Source organism: Cryptomeria japonica, chromosome 10 (assembly GCF_030272615.1).
Source record: "Cryptomeria japonica chromosome 10, Sugi_1.0, whole genome shotgun sequence".
Taxonomy (NCBI): Eukaryota; Viridiplantae; Streptophyta; class Pinopsida; order Cupressales; family Cupressaceae; genus Cryptomeria; species Cryptomeria japonica.
In genome coordinates, this window is record NC_081414.1 from 814,348,667 (window position 1) to 814,369,766 (window position 21,100).

Here is a 21,100-nt window from a genome sequence, read left to right on the forward strand (position 1 = left end):
ATTTCTTGAGGTAGATGAATATCACATCAACAAAGGACAAGACCCTTTCTAGAATATAACAAATTCTACTCCAACAAAAGATCATGGGGGTTTCACTAGAGATATTGAATAAGAGATAGACTTCTACTGCTACATTAAAAGCATTGGCATTTTCTTCATTTATTGATGTAAACTCTCTGTGACGCCACCACAACCAACAAAGGTGTAAAAAGTTGTTTGCAATGCATGGATTTTTAGGATTGTCCTTTGAGAAAATAGAATTAAAGTATGGAAGCAGGATCTGCCAGCTCCTAAGGGAATCTTGATGAAAAATAACTGTAAAATATTTGGGCGAGCTTATATGCAAAAACTCATGCTTCCTGATGGGTTTATGTACAGAAATAAGCACGAATTAAGTGGTAAAGGGGCTTCTGGAAACAAGAGGGATAGAGAGGCAGTGGAAGTGAAAACTTTTGGTATTGTGTATGCTCCATCTCAGAATGGGAATGGCGAAGGTGTTGTAAGAGGCGCTGAGAAGGGTGTTGGAAGAAGTGGGGGGTGTTTACATTCCCCCATTTAAGCTGGCTCAAATGATGAAAGATGTGGAAGACAAGAGTAGTGTGGAATACCAGCGCATGACATGGGATGCCCTTTAGAAGAGTATCAATGGGTTAGTAAACAAGGTAAATGCATCTAACATCAAGAACATCATTCCAGAGTTGTTTGCAGAGAATCTCAACCGTGGGAGGGGTCTATTTTGTAGGTCATGTATGAAATCCCAAATGGAATCCCCTGGATTTATAGATGTTTTTGCTGCATTGGTTGTTGTGGTAAATACAAAATTTCCTAAAGTTGGCAATCTGCTTTTGCGAATAATTATTTTGCAGCTTAAGAGGGCATACAAACGCAATGACAAGCACATGTTGATAGCAGCGGCCAAATTCATAGCTCATTTAGTGAATCAACAAGTTGCACATGAGATCATTGCCTTGGAACTTCTCACCCTTTTACTAGAGAACCCCACAGATGACAATGTAGAGGTTGTTGTTGGGTTCGTGAAAGAATGTGGTTCTTTGTTGCAAGACCTTTCACCAAAAGGTCTCTATGGGATTTTTGAAAGATTTAGAGGTATTCTCCATGAGGGGGAAATCGACAAATGAGTATAGTTTTTAATTGAAGGCCTTTTTGCAATTCGCAAAGCTAAGTTCGAGGGTCATCCAGCTATGCGTCTAGATCAGTTAACACATGACGTTTTCCTAAAAGATGAACTTGATCAAGAAGCTAGTTTGGATGTTTTCAAGCCAGATCCTGATTTCTTAGAGCATGAGGCAACCTATGAAAAACTGAAGAAAGATATCCTTGGAGATGCTTCTTCAGATGAAGCAGAAGGGGAGAATGATTCAGGTGATGATGATGATGATGATGATGATGATGATGATGATGACGATGATGATGACGATGACAACGACGACGATGACGACGACGACGACGACGACGATGATGATGACAACGACGATGACGACGACGACGACGACGATGACGACGACGACGACGACGATGATGATGATGATGATGATGATGATGATGATGATGATGATGATGATGATGATGATGATGATGATGATGATGATGATGATGATGAGGATGATGATGAGGAAGGTGAGGAAGCACTGAGAATATAGGATGAGACAGAGACAAACTTGGTCAATTTAAGACGTTCAATTTATTTGACAATCATGTCAAGTGTTGATTTTGAGGAAGCTGGTCATAAGCTACTAAAGATCAAGCTTAAACTTGGTCAAGAGAGAACATACCTTCATTATTATGCTCTTCTTGGGCAAAGATTTTGTATGATCAATAAAATTTATGAGGAATTTTTTGATAAGTGTTTTGTACAACAATATTCTATGATACACAGACTGGAAATAAATAAACTGCGTAATGTTGCAAAGTTTTTGGCCCACTTACTTGGCACAGATGCTCTTCCATGGTATTGTCTTTCTTATATACATCTGACAGAGGAAGATGCTACTTCCTCTTCCCGTATTTTTATACCAAGCTTCTCTTGCAGGAGCTGGCAGAGAAGCTTGGTATATTGTTGCATAATGAAAGGTTGAACAGTCCAACGATGCAGGAGTCTTTTGATTCAATTTCTCCAAAGGACAATCCCAAAAATTCACGGTTTGCTATCAATTTCTTTACTTCTATTGGTCTTGGTGGTATCACTGAGAGTTTATGTGAGTATTTGAAGAATATGCCATGGCTTGTAATGCAGAAGCAAAAGTCTATTACTGTGTCAGATGAATCTACCTCTAATGACGATTCTTCTAGTTCATCAAGTTTGTCAGATTTTGATACATCAGACTTAGATTCTGAGAGTGAAACTGACAGTGAGAGCAGTAAGGAGTCACCAAGAAAGAAAAATAATTCAAAGCATGACTATGAGTATGAAAAAACAAGAAGAAAGAAAAGGTTGAGGGCATCTGACTCGGAGGATGGAAGTGATAGTGAAAAAATCAGAAGGAAAAAGAAAAGGAATTAAAAATCTTTCTAGTCAGTTATTCAAGGCTAAAATAGACACCGTTTTCCTGGACTGTGACAAACAAAAGAATCACTCCCAAGTGTTTTAGTTTTATAATAGATGATTATAAGATGCTACAACGTTGTCTTATGTATTTTAATAGCCACGGGTTTTAGAGTTTTGTACTTGACAGGTAATGGATAAACAGTGTTAGGAGGAGAAAATATTGAAGGCCAAGTGCAGATTGTGATAATACTAGATCAATGAATCCTGTTATTTATTGAGTATTTCTTGTTTTCCATGTTGTGTGATGTACCATAAGCAAACTAGAAATCTAAATTCAATAAGATTCTCTGTTCAATGATGATAATTTCTATTTTCTTGCCTGTGAAGAAAGACCATGTCAGACAATATCAACGAACAACAAAATAAGGAGACAATTGCTAGATTGTGGTCTAACTTGAAAAAAAAAGGTGATGGAAAATGTTATTGTCCATGCAAAATTTGTAAGGGGTTAAAGACTAGAAGACTTCTAATCAAAACAGTGAAGAAACATTGTAGGCTGCATGGTCACATTGAAGGTGGACATGATTATCATCCATTGGTAATTTTTTCATTATATCGTGGCGACAATTTATATACATAATAAATCACGTGATGATGAGATCATGATCATGGTTTATTTATGTTTATCAATTTTATATAGGTCGAGCACCCCGGAGCACATGGTATGGATCAACACAACCTTGAGAATATGGTTTTCGAAGTGGACGAACATGGAGGTGTGAATATCGATGTTGAAGATAATGATTCCATGGAAGATGACGATCATGAGCCAGAAAACACAATTGAAGATGATGGTACAAATACATTGATCCATGACTCATTTAGTACTCACGCAACTGATCATGATGATGAAGATGACCTTGATGTTGTTCATGATGTCCCTCTACTTGAGAAGGCATCTGAGGCCCTTTACGAAGGGTCGCAAGCAACTCTTCTCTCTGTTGTATTGTTGTTGGTGAACTTGAAGGTTATGAATGGTTTATCCAACATAACAATGTCACGTATGTTAAGGTATGTCATATATGTCATAATAAACTGTGAATCATGTTGTACCATTAATATTCTTTATTATAACTGTAGTCACATAAATCTGTCCACTTAATTAAATGAATACTTAGTATTTATTTGATTATTTAACCATCAATTAATAATTAATTAAATTAATATTTAATTAATTCATCTTAACCCTCTTCTCCTATTAATTAAATAAATTATTCAATTTATTTGATTTAATTCACTTAACCAAATTCAGACCATTAATTAAATAAATAAATCATATTTATTTAATTAAATATTCTCTCACATTTAAATAAATTAATATTTATTTATATCCCCCAAAATCCCGCCTCTCACATTTAAATAAATTAACATTTATTTAAATCACCTTTATCCTCTACCCACTTGCATTTTCCTACAAAAGCAAGTTGCACAATTATTTTAAATAAATAATTTATTTAAATCACCTTTATCCTCCACCCACTTGTATTTTCCTACAAAAGCAAGTTGCACAACTATTTTAAATAAATTATTTATTTAAAATCCTATTTATCCTCACCCACTTGAAACCTTTAATGGTTTCCCTTAAAGTATTCAAACTTGATGGCTTTAAAGTCTTCAAACTTGATGGCTTCCTTCTATAGTCTTCTTAAGACTTTAATGGTTTTCCTTAAAGTCTTCAAGCCTTTAATGGTTTCCCTCAAAGTCTTCAAGCATTTTAATGCTTTATCTTCATTTTTCTCATTTAAATAAATTAATATTTATTTGAATATTTATCCAAATGCAAATTACACCATTTAATTGAAATAAATGATTTTATTTTAATTGAAAATACCAAAATTTCTCCCACTTGCATGCCTAAACCCCTTCTAGAATTTTCTAATCACTTCTAAATAACCTAACCCCTTCTCTAAACTTTGTCACATTCCTAAGCAAAAGGGAAGTCACTTCTCAAACCCTCAAAGTCTTTGATAACCATTAAAGGCTTTCAACCTTCAACCACTAAATGGCTCAAAGTCTTTGATAACCATTGAAGGCTTTCAACCTTCAACCACTTAATCCCCAAAGTCTCCAATAACCATTAATGGTTACCTCAAACCCTCCCACATGGTTAAAACATTTGTTTTGACTCAACCTCTACCCAACCCAAAGGTCTCATCAGGCCATTAATGTTTTGACCATGATTATCTCTTAAACATTTGCACAAAAGTTTATCCTTGGATTAACTCTTAATCCAGTGGGTAATCTTAATTTGGACTTGACCCTTAGCCTCTAGATAACCATGAGGTCTTCTCAGGCCTTTAATGCCTCCAACCTCTTCTCTCAACCCAATCCTATGTTGACACTTGTCACCATTTTATTGGTGCCAATTGTGCACATGGATCCCCAACTTTCAAACTTGGCCTTTGATTAAACCATTCAATCTTAACCCTTCATTTCCCCATTTCTTCTATAAACAGAACCCTTCTCCTCAAGCAAAAGGAGGAAGCATTAGAGTATTGTTGTTATACTGGCATTAGCATAGAGCTTTTTCATAGCATCACTATCTACTCTTGCATAGTATTTGCTTATCATATTCAACCATCTTGAATCTCCATATGACATCCATGGCTAGTGCTAAAAGCTGAGAGCTATACTCATTTGGGACTTGGAGAGGAGAGGAACAAGGGAGGAGCAACTATGAGCATCTTGATTAGCTATTTTATTCTATGTTTATATGCTTTCTATTTCATGCTTAATATCTCTCTTGATATGCCTGTTTAGGATAATCTTTTGTTGTTAGCACTAACGTTTGTTTCTTGTGCTCTTGTGTGTGTTGCCATCAAACAGATTTTCTAATCCTTTTTGTAGAGCATCATTTGGTGAACCCGACGTGAATTCAAATACCAAAAAGATCAACTTTTTTTTTTTAACCAATAACATGTTTGAATGTTGAAAATGTCACACAAGTTGCACTTTTGACACTGTTTTGGTGCGTTTGACATTATTTTGGCACTATTCACCCTGTTTCAGTGTTTTTTTCCTTCTCTGTCTTTCCCTTTCTTTTAGTGTGTTTGTGTTAAATAGTGCCTCTGTTCAAACGCAGACTAGCGCTATTGTAACAAAATGTTGTACAAATCACCTTGTAACCAAAAAAAAAAAACCAAAAAAAAAAATAAAATTAGGCTTGTAGAAGCCCACCAAATAGGCGGATTTTACTAACTATTTTTCTCTTTTGTGCAGATTTAAATTAGATTAAAAAGTAGATTTATATTTTTTACTAACTTGTTTTTTGAAGTTGGTTTTAAAAATGAATTCACTTTTTATTTTAGTTTAAAATTAACTTCACATTTCAAATTTGGGCTTTTAAAAAAGAATCACACATTTGTTTGGGGCTCTTAAAAAGAATTTCATTGTTCCAAGGTAAAAAGAACCACAAACTTATACAAAAACAACTTTATTTTTTTTGCAAGTTAGGAAACAAACTTCGTTTTGGTGCTTAAAATCAACAAGGCAAATTTTATTTCTTGCATCAAGATAAAACTCACAATCCACACTTCCATTTTTGGTGAAAATAAAATTCACAATCAACTTGTCTCATTTTTAAAGCAATTTTACTTCATGCAAACGTGTTTTTCATTAAGTTGACCAGGATTTCCAAAATGTAGATTACAAAACACATTGCCTTTGGAGTTAAAATGAACACCATGACTGTTGGAGCAACATCTCCAAATAGTTAAATCACATTGCAATGGTGGATTAAAAAGAACAAGTGTCTTTCGTGTTTGGCACGCTTGTGCACAAAGGTCAGTCAAGTGGACCTACCTCTAACACACACTATCCTCTCCCTTGGCTCTCGTGGTCCTAGGTGCAAGAGAAAAGTGTTAGTAACACTCAAATTTTATCTTTTTAAGAGAGGCCTACCAAGGGATCGATACTCTTGGGAATGACCTCGAGCGGTAAATCCTTCGAGCCGCTATAGAAATCAGGTGTGAGCGAAAGCTGTAGCCTTGGGTATAGCTGTTCCTATAGTGTAACTGGCCGAAAGGACAAATGGGCCCCACCACCAGTTACAAGGCTCTTAAGTGAGTCACTGCAGAATGAACTTATGTCCAAAAACATCGAACATGACTAAACACCTTTAAATAGTATCCCACCCGTTCTATTGATTGAGGATATTTGAGATATAATTTAGTGCAAGAGCATAGATGGTTTTGCTCCCAAGATACTCACCATACATATTTCCTTGAGTAGAAACATAGCTTTTTGAAAAGTCACTTGTGGCTTGATAAAAGTGGTGACTCCCCCATCATAGGGATCATCTATTTGTTATGCTCGTGCAAGACTTAGTATATCACATCCTTACCTACCACGGCGGGATTCATAAGGTATGTAGTACCAAAGTCGAAGAAATATCAAGATGTGGGCTAAATTTATCACAACTGGCCATTTGACCTTAGGGATAAAAAGTGTTTGAAGTGTGTTCGTTTTAAAGACCAAGTGCAAATTGAGCCGACTTCAGGCTTTGGAAATACACCTTAAAATACATCTAAAGGAAGGGTCAAAAACAAGTCCAAGGATTGGGTTGATCTAGACCCATACTCATTTGTGCCTTTGAGGCAACATTCTTGTGTTTGTGTGCTTGCTTTGTTTTCTTGTCAAAGAAAAATCAGAAAATCAATCCCAAAAACACAGTATTCATCCAACATTTCTCAAAAACAAACAAAAATACCAAAAACAAAGTGCAAACAACAAAGAGACAAATTTTATGACCATTCTTCACATCTTGCGAAAGAAGAAGTGTCATCAGAATATCAACTTGAAAAGGAGACCATTAAGCTCAAAGGCTTTGATCAAAAAGGAGGAAATTCTTCTATCTCAATAGACAAATTTTTGTCTCACATAGAGTCTTTCTACATTGCATGCGTCTATACCTTCAAGGTAAAACAAACGAGTTTGATTCAGAATCATTGAACCACAGAGCTTTTATGCAATATAGAGCTCTAAGTTATCACAAAAATCAAGGAGGAAAGATTAATCCCAACTTCTTCCCAAACATCTGTATCACCTACAACATAGCTCGAGAAGTGCCACCAACACCTGAAAGGGAAGAGGTAGAGTTTGTCCCATTCGTAACACAAAGTTTTTATTGAAAGTTGAAAACAAAACATCCATCATCTTACTCATTCATCATCACTTCATCATCAATCTGTCCCAACTCTCAAAACATTAAGAGGTTCTTGTCCCAAGTTCTCTTTTAGATATTGCTTGAAATCAAACAGATCACATCACTTTTTAGATTGTTTCTATATCTAGGATAAGCTCATCCTAAGAGACACATCTACGCAGGTTAAAACTAGTTCATGAGTGAATCCTCTCATTGCTAGGTAGTCAAAATCTGTAACACATCTCAGATTTCTCTACACCTTATCACATCCAAACTCCTCAAACAAACAAGCAATTCAAAGAAGGAATTTCGGTTACATCTACCTTAAAGTGCTAGCGATCCCCATACAACACAAATCACCAACCATCAATCTTTCATTTCATCGACAACTCATCATCATCTTCAATCAACTTCAACAAAAACTTGCAAGCAAAATGGCTCAAACCCGATCACGGTCAAGGCAACGAGAAATAGAAATTGAGGAAGAAGAAGACGAAAATCTCAATGAATTTCAAGAAGCACTTGGAGGAAATATAAATGATGAAAACCCAAGTACTCCCACTCCTTCAACAATCGAAAGGGTTCAGCATAACCCTCACTTTAACAGATTGTTTGATGAATAATACAAGAGATCAATCCTTTTCTTGATCATTGAGTATCCACTTGCTTGGCTTTTTAGTAACTCCTCTTTTAAAATCATGTTATTCAAATGCATCAAAACAAATGAGAAATACATTATTTGTAAATATACAAACAAAATAATTATGAGCTTATGTAACTAATAGTAAATGTTTGAACTTGCTATTGTAAATATTTTTTCTTCATTAAAGAAGAGAATAATCATGAGTCTAAAACTTTATGACAATTAATTGCACATACATAATCTTGATATCGTAAGAGCAATTGTAGGTGAGCTTGTTTTTTCTTTCTACTAATGTTGTATGGATTCTTTTTAATTTTGGAATAGTGCTCCAAAGAGAATGTAGCCTATATCAAAGAAGACAATAATTAGAAGTGTATAACTTTATGAGAGTCTACAAGTAATTGCACACAAATGAACTTGCTATTGGAAGTAATATTTGTCTATTGAAAAAGAGAATAATTAGAAGCCTATAACTTTATGAGAGTGTACAAGTAATTACATACATAATTGAACTTTTCTATTGTGAGAACAATTGTAGGCAAACTTCTTCTTTCTTTGTAATAATCCAAGATGACGGAAGGGATTTTGAATAGGACAAGCAAGATCATAAGTAGTAATAGATTATGGAAGTATGAAATGGATAGGATAAGGGATATGGATATAACATTCCTCACTTCTAACATGAGTTCGCCCTCAAATTTTTGTGCTCAATTACTCTAACAACACTAACAACACTAACCCTCAAATATGATATAAAAATATGATGCAAAGCTAATTATAAAAATAATCATACTAGCACTTGCACCAAACACAAAGTGCAAGGGTTACACTGATAGTAAGATATAGGTTAACTAATATATTGGATAGTACAATTTGATGAAAGAGTGATATGACATAATAATTTTACCACTAATACTAATTGAATCCTAATCCTAACATTATCCTTGATCTTAACTTAAATCTTAGGAGCACCAACTCATATTGTAATTGAGCCCTAATGTTAACCCCGATCCTAATTCAACTATAACCCTAACTATAAGCTTTGTCTTAGAATGGTAATCTCGCACTTGGATCCTAAAGCTAACTCTAACCCTAACCTAAACTTGTAGAATGAAAACATTAATTTTAACCATCCCTTAACCTTAACCTTAAGCTAACCTTAACCCTAACCTTAACTATAAATAAAATGGTGCGTATTATTAAATTTTTGTATATATAATTTAATATTTACATTAGATGGAGGATCATAATTCAATTCATAAAATATAGTATTTTACATATTGTAATAAAATAATTTTATATTTTTTCTAATTATATTTTATTGCCAAATCATTTTTAAATCATTTAAATTTTAAGCATTTTTATTATGTAGTTAATATAAATTATTCTAAAACAACAACAACAAAAATATAAAGAGACAAATTTTGTGACAATAGAATTAAAATTATTATAAATATTTATTTTTTTAAACTAGCTTTCATTAAGTTTGTATTGTGAAGATAATAATCTTTATTATTACTTATAAATTGTAGATATGAACATAAAATAATTGTATTAAAAACAAAAAAAAAATTATTTTTATTATAATAATTAATTTAATTTGAATTTTAATAACACTAATTCTAACCCTAATTGAGTTCTAATACTAATCCTACCTAAATTTATCATAGAATAAAAATCTCAAATTTAACAACCCCTAATGCTAACATTAAGCTAAACTTAATCCTAACCTTAACTACAATTATAAGATGGTACATATTATTGAATTTTGGTATATATTAGTTAATATTTACATAGGATTGTAATTCTATTCATAAAGATGGTAATCTACATATTACAATAAAATAATTTTATAAATTTTCTAATGATTTTTTATTGTCAAATAATTTTTAAATCATTTAAATTCTAAAAAAATTGAAATTTTTTAATATTTTTATTGTTTATAATATTACTAACAATTACGATATATTTTGGGAGATTTTTGGCTCTTCTAAGGTTTCTATGTGTTCATCATTTTTAATATCACATTGAGTTTTATGTTTTTTGTTGGTGTGAAGGGGTGTTTTGCCTAGCTAGTACATCACCTAGTACATGTTCACACTCGTAATTTATGTTTTCTTAGGGTACACATAGGATTGTTATCACTTTATGTCTCAAGTCATAAGATTAAGAGGCACACCATAATATTGTGCAATCCTATGTCTCACTTTAGCCTATATAACTAAGTGATTCTTGTTGATGGCCCAAATAACACAATATAACAAAGGTTAAGTGTTTCTACCTAACCTCTCCTAAAAGAAGCAACAAATTGTCAAATCTATTACTTCCCAAGGTCTCAAGAGTCAAGTCATGATAGTGCTAAGTATTTAAGTAGTCAATGAGGTTTGTTTGTTGAAAGAGCTTATGGATTTTTCTATCTACAAATTAAGAATGTGTTTAAATATATTCCACTTTAAACCAAATTTTAAATAAACAGAAAAGGATAGATGAAGGATGGAAGAAATAACCATTAATATCAAACTTGAACTAATAAAATTCACTAAGTCCAAAGATCCATTAATCATTAATACTTGAATCAAAATCCAATTCAAAATACTAACAATGCAAAATTATGGGGAACTTTAAGATCTTAAGCATATTCATCAAATCAACCACCATACACGAGTACAAGTTAAAATGTAAGAAAATATAGCTAAATGAAAACATTTGATTTTTGTGTATTTAGAAAATAAAATGTAAATATTAATAAGAGTTAGAGTTATAAATAAATATTAATTAGAGTTAGCTTTATAATATATTTCATTGAAATATTTATAGTTATTTTATAATATTTTTTTATTGTCATTTGATTATAATTTTAATTTTAATTAATTATCTTAATCTTAAATTTAACCCTCGTGAATTTTCATTTAATTTTTTTTTTTTTTAAACAAAATAAAAAATAAAAGCATTAATGTAAAACATAAATAAAAAAAATTTAAAATAAATGATGAATAGGCATTAAAATGATATTGGTTCATTTTTACCATATATTAAATTTTGTCATTCCTTTTTACTGTATTTTCTATCCATTCTACTTAAGAATTCGAATCATAATTTCTTATATGCATCTCAACAAATTATGAGTAGAATTAACTTTTACCATGATAGTTTTAAGAAGAATAACAAATAAAGAATTAAATAATAATTTAAAAATTATATAATTTTAAAATATATATTCACACATGAAGAATATATCTCCACTCTAATTTAATGTTCTCGTTCAATAATTAATGAAATAATTTTATGTTTGTATTCATTTTCAACAAAAAAAAAAATTCAAATTGAATTAAATAATAAAAATTATGAATAAAAAAATAATGTTAACATGGATAAAATAGATTATCCAAAAAGAAACGTAATTTGGCACACTTTGATTATTTAATAAATATCAATTTTGCACATGAAACCCTACCAAACCCTTTTCACACTACCATGCATTAATGATCGACTTTAATTTTAAATTAATAATGCAATATTAAGTTTAATAATTTTTTATTTTTAGCTCTTCAACGTTAATTTTTTACTATCATTTATGTCGATCCCTATATAAAATAATCTCATAAATCATAAAACAATACACGTTTTAATTTTAATGTTGTTGCATCCCCATAGTGGTATGGATTTGAATGGACCCATAGTTGGGATTCTCAACTCCGAAAGTTTCGTGATTTTAAAATTCGTACTCATTAATCCTAGAGAGAGATATGTACCTATTACTGTTTTTTCCCTAACATTTTTTATTTTTTTTCCTTGCCGTAATGAAACAATAAAAAACTAAAAAGAATAAAAAAGAGGAGTTGTTCGCCATTTTTCTTGGCCTGGATTTTTTCAGGCGTCAGACATGAGGAAAAACCCGCGGGGTTTCACCCCATATTTAGCCTATCGGCTAATTAACAATCATGCTCAATTACTCTAACAACACTAGCTCTCAAATGATATAAAAATAAAAGTTTGATGAATATAAAAATATTTGCAAATTTAATTTTATAATAATTTATAATATTAAAATATAAAAAATTATATATGTTAAAAAGATTTAAATTTGAAATTTATTTTTATTAATTTATGTATATTTATAAATTTAGAAATGATAAAAAAATATTAAAATTAATTTAATTATTATAATATCTTATTAAAATTTTATTTATTATAGGATAATTATATTTTCAATTTTGATTTTGATTTATATAAAAAAAACTAAAAAATTGAGACTCTTGCTAATGAGCCTCTTGATAGTGGATGCATAGTTAATTTGAACCTATCACTTCTTCATTGAGACTTTTGTTGCACAAACAACATCATTTTCTAAATGACCTCGTGTCTTACACAAATATAGGTAAAAAAATAGACCAAAACTTTCTCTAATTGACCTTCCACACCTTTTTGGCGTACCCATTGCACACTAAGGTGCAATTGCTAGTTAATTATCTTTAAAATTAGTTTACTTCTAAGGGTGTTTATTTTGACAAATTCACTCAACACATGATTATGACATCATCCTCTTTTTGGTGTTTGTGAACCTTTCAACTTTACTATAAACCAATAAACCTTATACAAAGTAAAAAAACTTAATAATAAATTTTAAGTATTATATCAATATTAAATACTTAAAAGAGTTTTCAAAATGGATCCATAAAAATCATCTAAAAATTAGATTTATTTAAAAATTAACTATGTTACCTTCAATTTTATTTATTAATATTGAGTTTATTTATTCTTAATATTGTTTGTGACATATTAATTATATTTTTTAATTACATATTTTATCATTATTTTAATTCTATGGAATTTCAAATATTAGTTTTACTTTTTAGCTTAATTATTAATTAACTTAATAAGTTTGATATTTATTTTTTAAATTTATTATTTTTATTCTTACTTGAATTTTGATATATTTTAAATTTGCATGCAATTTATTCTATTTTAATTTGTAATTTAAATTTAAGTTTGTAATATATTTTATCTTCCTCTTCATCTCTATTTTTTCCCTCTTAATCTCTATCTATGTCTTCCTATCTATTTGTATCTTTATATCTCCCTCTACTTCTATTTCTTTATATATTTTTCTCCATCTTCCTCTCTTGCAATATCTTCATCTCCACCTCTATCTTCCTCTCTTCTGCAATATCTTCATCTCCACCTCGATCTTCCTCTCTTCCCCTTTATTTATAGATATATCTTTTCTCTATCTATCCATCCACCTTTCTCTCTCCCTCTCTCTTCCTACACCTCTATATCTATCTCTTTGTCTTTGTATATACATCTCTCCTTCTATATCTATTTTGTTATCTCTCTATTTCTCTCCACCCCTATAACTCTCCCTATCTCTATCTCTCTATATATCACTTCCCGTCTCTAAATTTATCTTTCTATCTATCCCTCTCATTCTCTCCCTCTCTCTATATATTTATCTTTTGTATCTCTATCTCCTTATCCCCCTCTCTCCCTATTGCAAACATAACATGAGCCTATTGGTAATGGAACCTGGTTGTCTTATTTGTTCAGAGGCTTTGTTTCAATCATGTTTAAGTCGTTGTAAGTGGATGCATAGTTGATTTAAAACTATCACATATCCATTGAGACCTTTGTCATGCAAACAACATTATTTTCACACCAAAATAGACTAGAATTTTCCCTTATTAACCTCTTTGGCATACCCATTACACACCAATCTAAACTTTGTAAAAAAAGGAACTATTGTTTACATAAAATTGTTCCTTTGTAAAAAAAGAACAGGTTTTACAACCACCAATATCAATATATTAATCAGTATACAACGAGACAATAATTTGGTTGTAAAATTAAAACTCAATCACATACAATGAGCATTGTACTCAAATGTCATCCTTACGAGCATTTTGTATATCCAGGCATATCTATGTTGCATACCATTACACATTGATGAATGTCCATACCCTATTTGGGAACTCCCATTTTTGGCACATGCAAGGAGGATGCGAGCAAAAATTTTTACTGGGTCTTCTCTAATATACTCCTATCATATAAATTATATAGACCAACATGATAAAAAAAAATCCAATACACTTCATATTCATGATCAATTTGAATCTTCTTAGATTAAATTATAAATAAACTATATCTGCACCATTTTTTATTCAACAAGAACATAAAAAGCATATAAATTTCCAGAATGAAACCAAAAAATGTGAGCAACAAATCTATCTAAAACTCCACCTATAAATCCATCACCATCACCAACATAAATTAGTATACTAAGATTGTGATTATTTGAAACAACTAATTCGTTATTATTTTGCACCAAAAGTGTATAAGCACAACATTTTATCACAATCTAAGCCTTAAATATTTAAAGAATATTGTAAGCTATTATTCTTTAGTTGCGATACATTTGCTAATGTGACATCGTACATAATATTGTTTAAAATTTTAGTTGTATGGTCAAAGCTAAAGCTTAAGTCTTAACCTCTGACTATTGCATATTGAAGATTAGTTAAAATATATGTTTATTATATTTTGGTAGTTGTGCATGAAGCAAGTTTTGGCAGGTCGAATTCCATTCAAAGATTCTTTCTAGGTTTATTTTCTATTTGTTTTAGACAAGGTTATGAGGCATACAACAATAAAAATTAGCTTAGTATTGATTGCTAAAGCTTATTAAAAATGAAAATCTTAAATTAAACTAACTGAAAGAAAAAATTAAATTACTACTTTAGTCTTATTAAAGATTGTTAAAGCTTATTTTTTAGATGGCCAATCCCCAATCTTGATGCTAACTTGATACATGATTTATATATATCTCTTACTTTATCTCCCTATCTCTCTCATCCCTCACTCCCTCCCTATTCCCTCCCTATCCCCTATCTATCCATCTATCCATCTTTATATCTCTCTTCCTTTCTCTTCCCATATATCTCTACCTCTATCTCTTTTTCTTGGCATCTCTCTCTCTGTCTCTTTCTAGAAATATCTATCCATATACATCCATTTCTATCCCTCTCCTTCTCCCTCTCCTCTTCCTAGACCTCTATATTTTTATCTCTTTTCCTCTCCATCTTTATATCTCCATAATTCTTCAAGAATATGAATTATACAAGAGATCAATCCTTATAAAGGAGATCAACACCAAAAGGAAAACCTAACCCTAAGGTGTGAGCATTTAATAATTAAATATTAATTATTAAATGACTAATGTATGCATAAAGAGAAATCTTAAGAGGAGAGCAAAGTTAATTAATTACTTTACTCTAACATAAAATAAGAATTTTTTTCATTTTGAAGATAATAGACTACCTCTTGATCATTGGGAAGTTCTATAATATATTAATACTAATTATTAGTATTGTTATTCAAAAAGTATTTATATTTATTTAAAACTTATTTTTTATCTATATATTTTTTAATGTTAAATAATAATATTATTAAAAAAAAATTATAAATAAAATAATCAATCATTTATATTACTATATAATAATTATGAAAAATAAATATTTAAATAGATTTAAACATATACTTTATTATTTTTATTCTTTAATATAATATAAAAATTATTAAAATCTATAGAAAATTAAAAAAATAAAAAGAACTAAATATAAAAAGAATCTGAAAGGTCCAAATTAAAAGCTTGTAACATGATGTACGGGGACAAATGGTACTATTTAATATTATTTAATTTTAAATTATTAGGTGGAAACCAAAACTTCCTTTTCCACCTATATGTCTAGGAAATACCTAGTATGTGGTTTGTGTTTTCATGCTTTTACTGTAGAAGTACATAACAATGTGCAAGTTGCGTGGGGCTCAACACTTGTTTAGCTGTGAAGATTTTAAATTCCTTGCTATTATATCATATCCACCACTGCCAATTTTATTTAGAAGGAAGTCGCTTGAAAAAATGATGGAAAGAAGCAAAAAAGGTACACACATATGCAAGCTATTTTACTTCGCATGCAAAACCATGAAAGTCGAAGCAAGTATGCCAAGTTGTATAGCTATCATAAGACAAATCAAAAAATGTTCCCACTATCGTTCTTTCACGTGGACGGATAAATCTTTCGCGAAAGTCGCATTTTTGTAGCCATCACAAATACACAGAAAAGGACAATGGCGAAAATCGATGAATGACGAGTATTGATGAATGGTTGAGAGTGCTCTGATCATCTTGCATCTCTTCTAAAGCATTTTTGCCTCCTTTTGTCGTAGATTTTATGATGACAAATTAGCAAATGTTCTTTAGGATGATTATATATTACTATCCGTTTTGGGCATTTTGTACAATTGTTTCAATTTCTTGCGTTGAAACATTATTTTGTTTTACTGATAAATGCGTTGTTTGCAAGTCAATATTTGAAGATCGAATTTGGCAATTGATTTCATCAATGCCGTGGAGAGTATTGGCAGCCCTTAAATTAGCCTTCCTTTCTTAATGCTCAGTGTCATGTACATCTAAAATTTTCTCTGCAAATGGGAAATTTTCAAAAGAAGATGTTTTAATGATTGTTTAAGTCCCTTTAAATGTTACCACCATACCAATAAATTGGGTTTGAATTTTTTTAATAGATCAAATAAATTGATGTTTCTTATCCTTTTAAAACTTCATTTTTTCTCTTTAATTTATTTCATATAATTTTCTTGCAATTAGATCATTTACACAATTGATAAAACAAATGCTTATATTCAATACAAAATAATGTAAGTCATATATTCAATTCCATAGTATTTGTAATTATATGAAATATGTTTTATCAAACTAGATATATGGCAATTTTTTGGTGTTTTGTAACCATGTATTAAGTGTTTAAAAGAATGGCTTTGGTTCTAATCATATTTTACACACGACAAATTCTAAAATATGAATCTTCATATCCTTGATTTCAAAGACCCGATATTGGTGATAAATGAATGATCTCTATCTAGGTTACTCGTCAAAAAATTAAAATTTGCATTATATCACTTTATCAATTATTGTTTTGGCTATTATTCTTCTCTATAGTTTGAAATCAACTATGCAACTATGTATTCTCTTGCAAGAATCAAAATACAATTGAAACAAAACCTCTGAATGGGGAAGATATGCAAACAAAAAAATTAGGACCTACTCTACACATGTTGATTTTGCATTTGCTTGAGAGGTTCCAAGGACATTTCAAATGATTATATTCAAGCAAAGATAATGTAAACCATGTATTCAATTTCATGGTGTTTGTTATTATAGTGTGCATACTTGCTTGTAACACTATTAACCATTGATCATTTTTTCATGTTTATATATACTACCAAGTTCTAATGTATGATTCTTCTTATCCTTTATTTCAATGAACTCTTCTTGGTGATAATGAATTATCTCTATATGATGAATTATTAAACTTGTTCAACTTATTAAAAATTTACGATTTACAATATTTCACTTTATCAATTCTTTTTTTCCAATATTTTTCAATTTTCTAATGTTTATTATTTTGACCAAAATTCTTCTATTTGACATACCCATTGCACACCAAGATGCAATTGCTAGTATTAACATATCATTGATGAAAAATACGTTGGAAAAGATTAGAACTAAATGCAGAGAGAATTAATTAATTGAGAGAACGGGCAAATATGCCTTTAATTTTTTAAATATAATGCAAACATATAATCAAATAATGCACCTTTCATCTTTGTTGTCGTCTAGTTCGCTTTAGGTTAGCTGGCTTCCACCCAAGCGAACCGGGTTCAAATCCTGTCAATGGAATTGTTTGCTTCTTTACGAGAAGCAGGACCGCTTCTTTTTGCACATTTCATGTTTATGTCTGTCTGTACACCGTTAGTATTTTGATCACAGAAATTAAATTTTCTCAGGCTAAATAGATTGATTTTGGTGAAAAGAATTTGTATTTGCAAATGATATTGTACGAACGGGATCCGTGGCGCAATGGTAGCGCGTCTGACTCCAGATCAGAAGGTTGCGTGTTCGATTCACGTCGGGTTCAATTTAAAGATTTAAGTTTTCTGAAAATTTAAGAAAAGCAAATGCAATGGATATCCTCCTGATCTTTTTGTAAAGCTTTTACTCTCCCCAGTTGAACAAAAACAACAGGCCAACCGATTTCGATTTCAATTGCAGGCGAAATAGAAAAGATAAGAAAACCAGCGAATGCAATGGAGATGCGGGGTATCGATCCCCGTACCTCTCGCATGCTAAGCGAGCGCTCTACCATCTGAGCTACATCCCCTACACATCCCCCACACACTGTTCCTTCTATTATCTGGAATCTTCTTCTAAAACGGCAAAAGTGATGCAAACGAAATCGACAAAGGAGCAGAACCCACATGCCACATCAGTAGTAAGACACAGGATGATTTTTTTTATCATTTAAAATCCAAGTTTGGTATTGTTTTTAATTGTTTGATTGAATGCAGCAGAACCACATTAATTCCAAATCAGATTTTCAGTTTTCGTAGCGTCTTTCCAATTTGTATCAGATAGTGGCTTTTTGTTTTGGTGTGGATTTCTCATCATACCATACGAGGGATGATGTTTTGTCCTTAAATGGTGTTACCGTTTTTTCAATTTACTTTTTCAATATCCTAATTAGCTATAACACTTGGATAAGAATAATGATGTCCAAGCAACCATTTCTACCATGCAAAGGTAGTATTTCGTAAGAATCTATCACCATGAAAAATTTAGGGATACTTTGTCTAAGTAATTTAAATTAACAAATTTGATTTGTTTTAAAAATTTTCATTGTTAATGAAGGGTGCAAGCTTCCTTTCAATACTTATCTCTATCAAATACCTTAATTGCCTATTTTGTTTATTCAAGACTGAAATATAAGGGAAAATCTCTTATCATGCGTATCATATTTTACTTTACGAGAATACATTAGTCATACAAGATATCTAGTATGCAACATGAAGAAGACAAAGATTTCTACCCAAAAATACAATCCAATCATCTTAGTCACTCATGAAAGTTGATGGTAAATTCCCTTACAAATGGCTTGGATACTAATAATCCATAAGTTAGTTATATATTTGATCTACACATCTCCTCTAAATGCACATTCCAATTATATGAAAGCATACAAAATAAGAAGGTCCAAACAATATGTACAATTACGTTGTATTATTGAGCTTCATTTCAATTTCGCTGAGTTCCTTGGTAAAAAATTAATCCTTAACATTTTATTGATCTTAGAGAAAGGAGTTTCATTTCAATTTTGATAAATTCTTTGGCAAAACAATCTCCATTTTAATTTTAATAAATTCCTTGATAAAAAATTAATCAAGAATATTTTATTAATCTTGATGAAAAAGATATCCAAACGAACAATATTTACAATTACTATATTCTTAATCTTGATGAAAAAGATATCCAAATGAACAATATGTACAATTACTTGTTAGTTCTTGTTAAGGCAAGATACTATTGCATGCATTCAATTTTAAAATTAATCAAGAATATTTTATGAATCTTGACGAAAGAGATATCCAAACAAACAATATGTACAATTACTTGTTAGTTCTTGTTAAGGCAAGATACTATTGAATGCATTCGATTTTAAAATTAATCAAGAATATTTTATTAATCTTGACGAAAAAGATATCTAAACAAACAATATGTACAATTACTTGTTAATTCTTATTAAGGTAAGATACTATTGCATGCATTCAATTTTATTTTCTTATTAGTTTAACCAATCACTACAAAAAAATTAAAACTTTGAGCAATTTTTTTATAATTTATATTTAAAATGATTATAAAAATTCATTTTTCTTTTATTATTGATGTCTATTTTAAGTAATTCCTTGATAAGAATTTCTTAATAATTCAGAATATTTTATTGACCGCCCCATAAAAAAAATTTGGACCATTTCTCGATTTATGCGTGTCATCCTTGCGCAGGGGCCATGCTAATCTTCTCTGTATCGTTCCAATTTTATCGGATGTCTCCGAAGAGACACTATAATAGCAGTAACTCTTTAAATTTAAAGCCTCTCATTTAATTAGTTGTACGACATGTGGGAGTAAAGTAAGAAATAAAATCTGCACACTACTAAAATCGCACCTACTAAAGCCAAGGAAATTTAATTAGTTGTACGACATCCTGACAATTTCAAGTAGTCCTCGCTTAAAAAATCAGATATCCATTTGAATGCCGTCATATTCTCGGAATGCCAGCTGATTTTGGGCTTTAAATTCGCCGGTTTAAGGCGGCCACATTGCCCGCCTTAAAACTTCAGGCACACTTTTTCAGCTTAGCAGACAACTTTTTCTTCCATCGATGCAAAACATTTTTTATGCGAAAGAAACATGTTTCCAAAACGTGTTGAGTTCATTGTATTACGGAACCAGTGTTTTGACCATTAATGTTATGGGCCATTGGAATCACGCGTTGACACACGTGGCAGATGCAGGGATTCTGTTTTGTTAGCCATGGCTTCTTTTTAGATGCCGTGTGAGGTTAGGAAAGAAAATTTGTTCAATATTTAATTATGTCCAGAGGCATCTACATTGACATCAAAATGTTAGTAAACAAAAATCTATTTTTGAAACAATTTGACATGTAAATGCATGAAATATGCCTAAGATTGGACAGTCTGTATATGAGTTTATAGATAGTTTATACTAAAATGAGACTACCCTTGCTTGAGGCACCTAATTGTGCTACAAACAAGGCATACATACTTTACTCTCTTATTGAATTTGAACTTGTGACCTCTATTTCAAGACCACATTTGT

The 21,100-nt window shown here is 30.9% G+C and overlaps 3 non-coding genes across 3 annotated transcripts; 1 reads left to right on the plus strand and 2 right to left on the minus strand.

Moving 5' to 3' along the window:
* Positions 1 to 18,272: 18,272 nt before the first annotated feature.
* TRNAW-CCA (transfer RNA tryptophan (anticodon CCA)) lies at positions 18,273 to 18,344 on the plus strand. The gene has a single exon. It is a non-coding gene; the product is annotated as a tRNA-Trp (tRNA).
* A 170-nt stretch (positions 18,345 to 18,514) lies between these two features.
* On the minus strand, positions 18,515 to 18,587 carry TRNAA-AGC (transfer RNA alanine (anticodon AGC)). The gene has a single exon. It is a non-coding gene; the product is annotated as a tRNA-Ala (tRNA).
* Positions 18,588 to 20,217: 1,630 nt separating this feature from the next.
* Positions 20,218 to 20,320, minus strand: LOC131068446 (U6 spliceosomal RNA). Its single transcript, XR_009112015.2, has one exon. It is a non-coding gene; the product is annotated as a U6 spliceosomal RNA (small nuclear RNA).
* Positions 20,321 to 21,100: the final 780 nt, after the last annotated feature.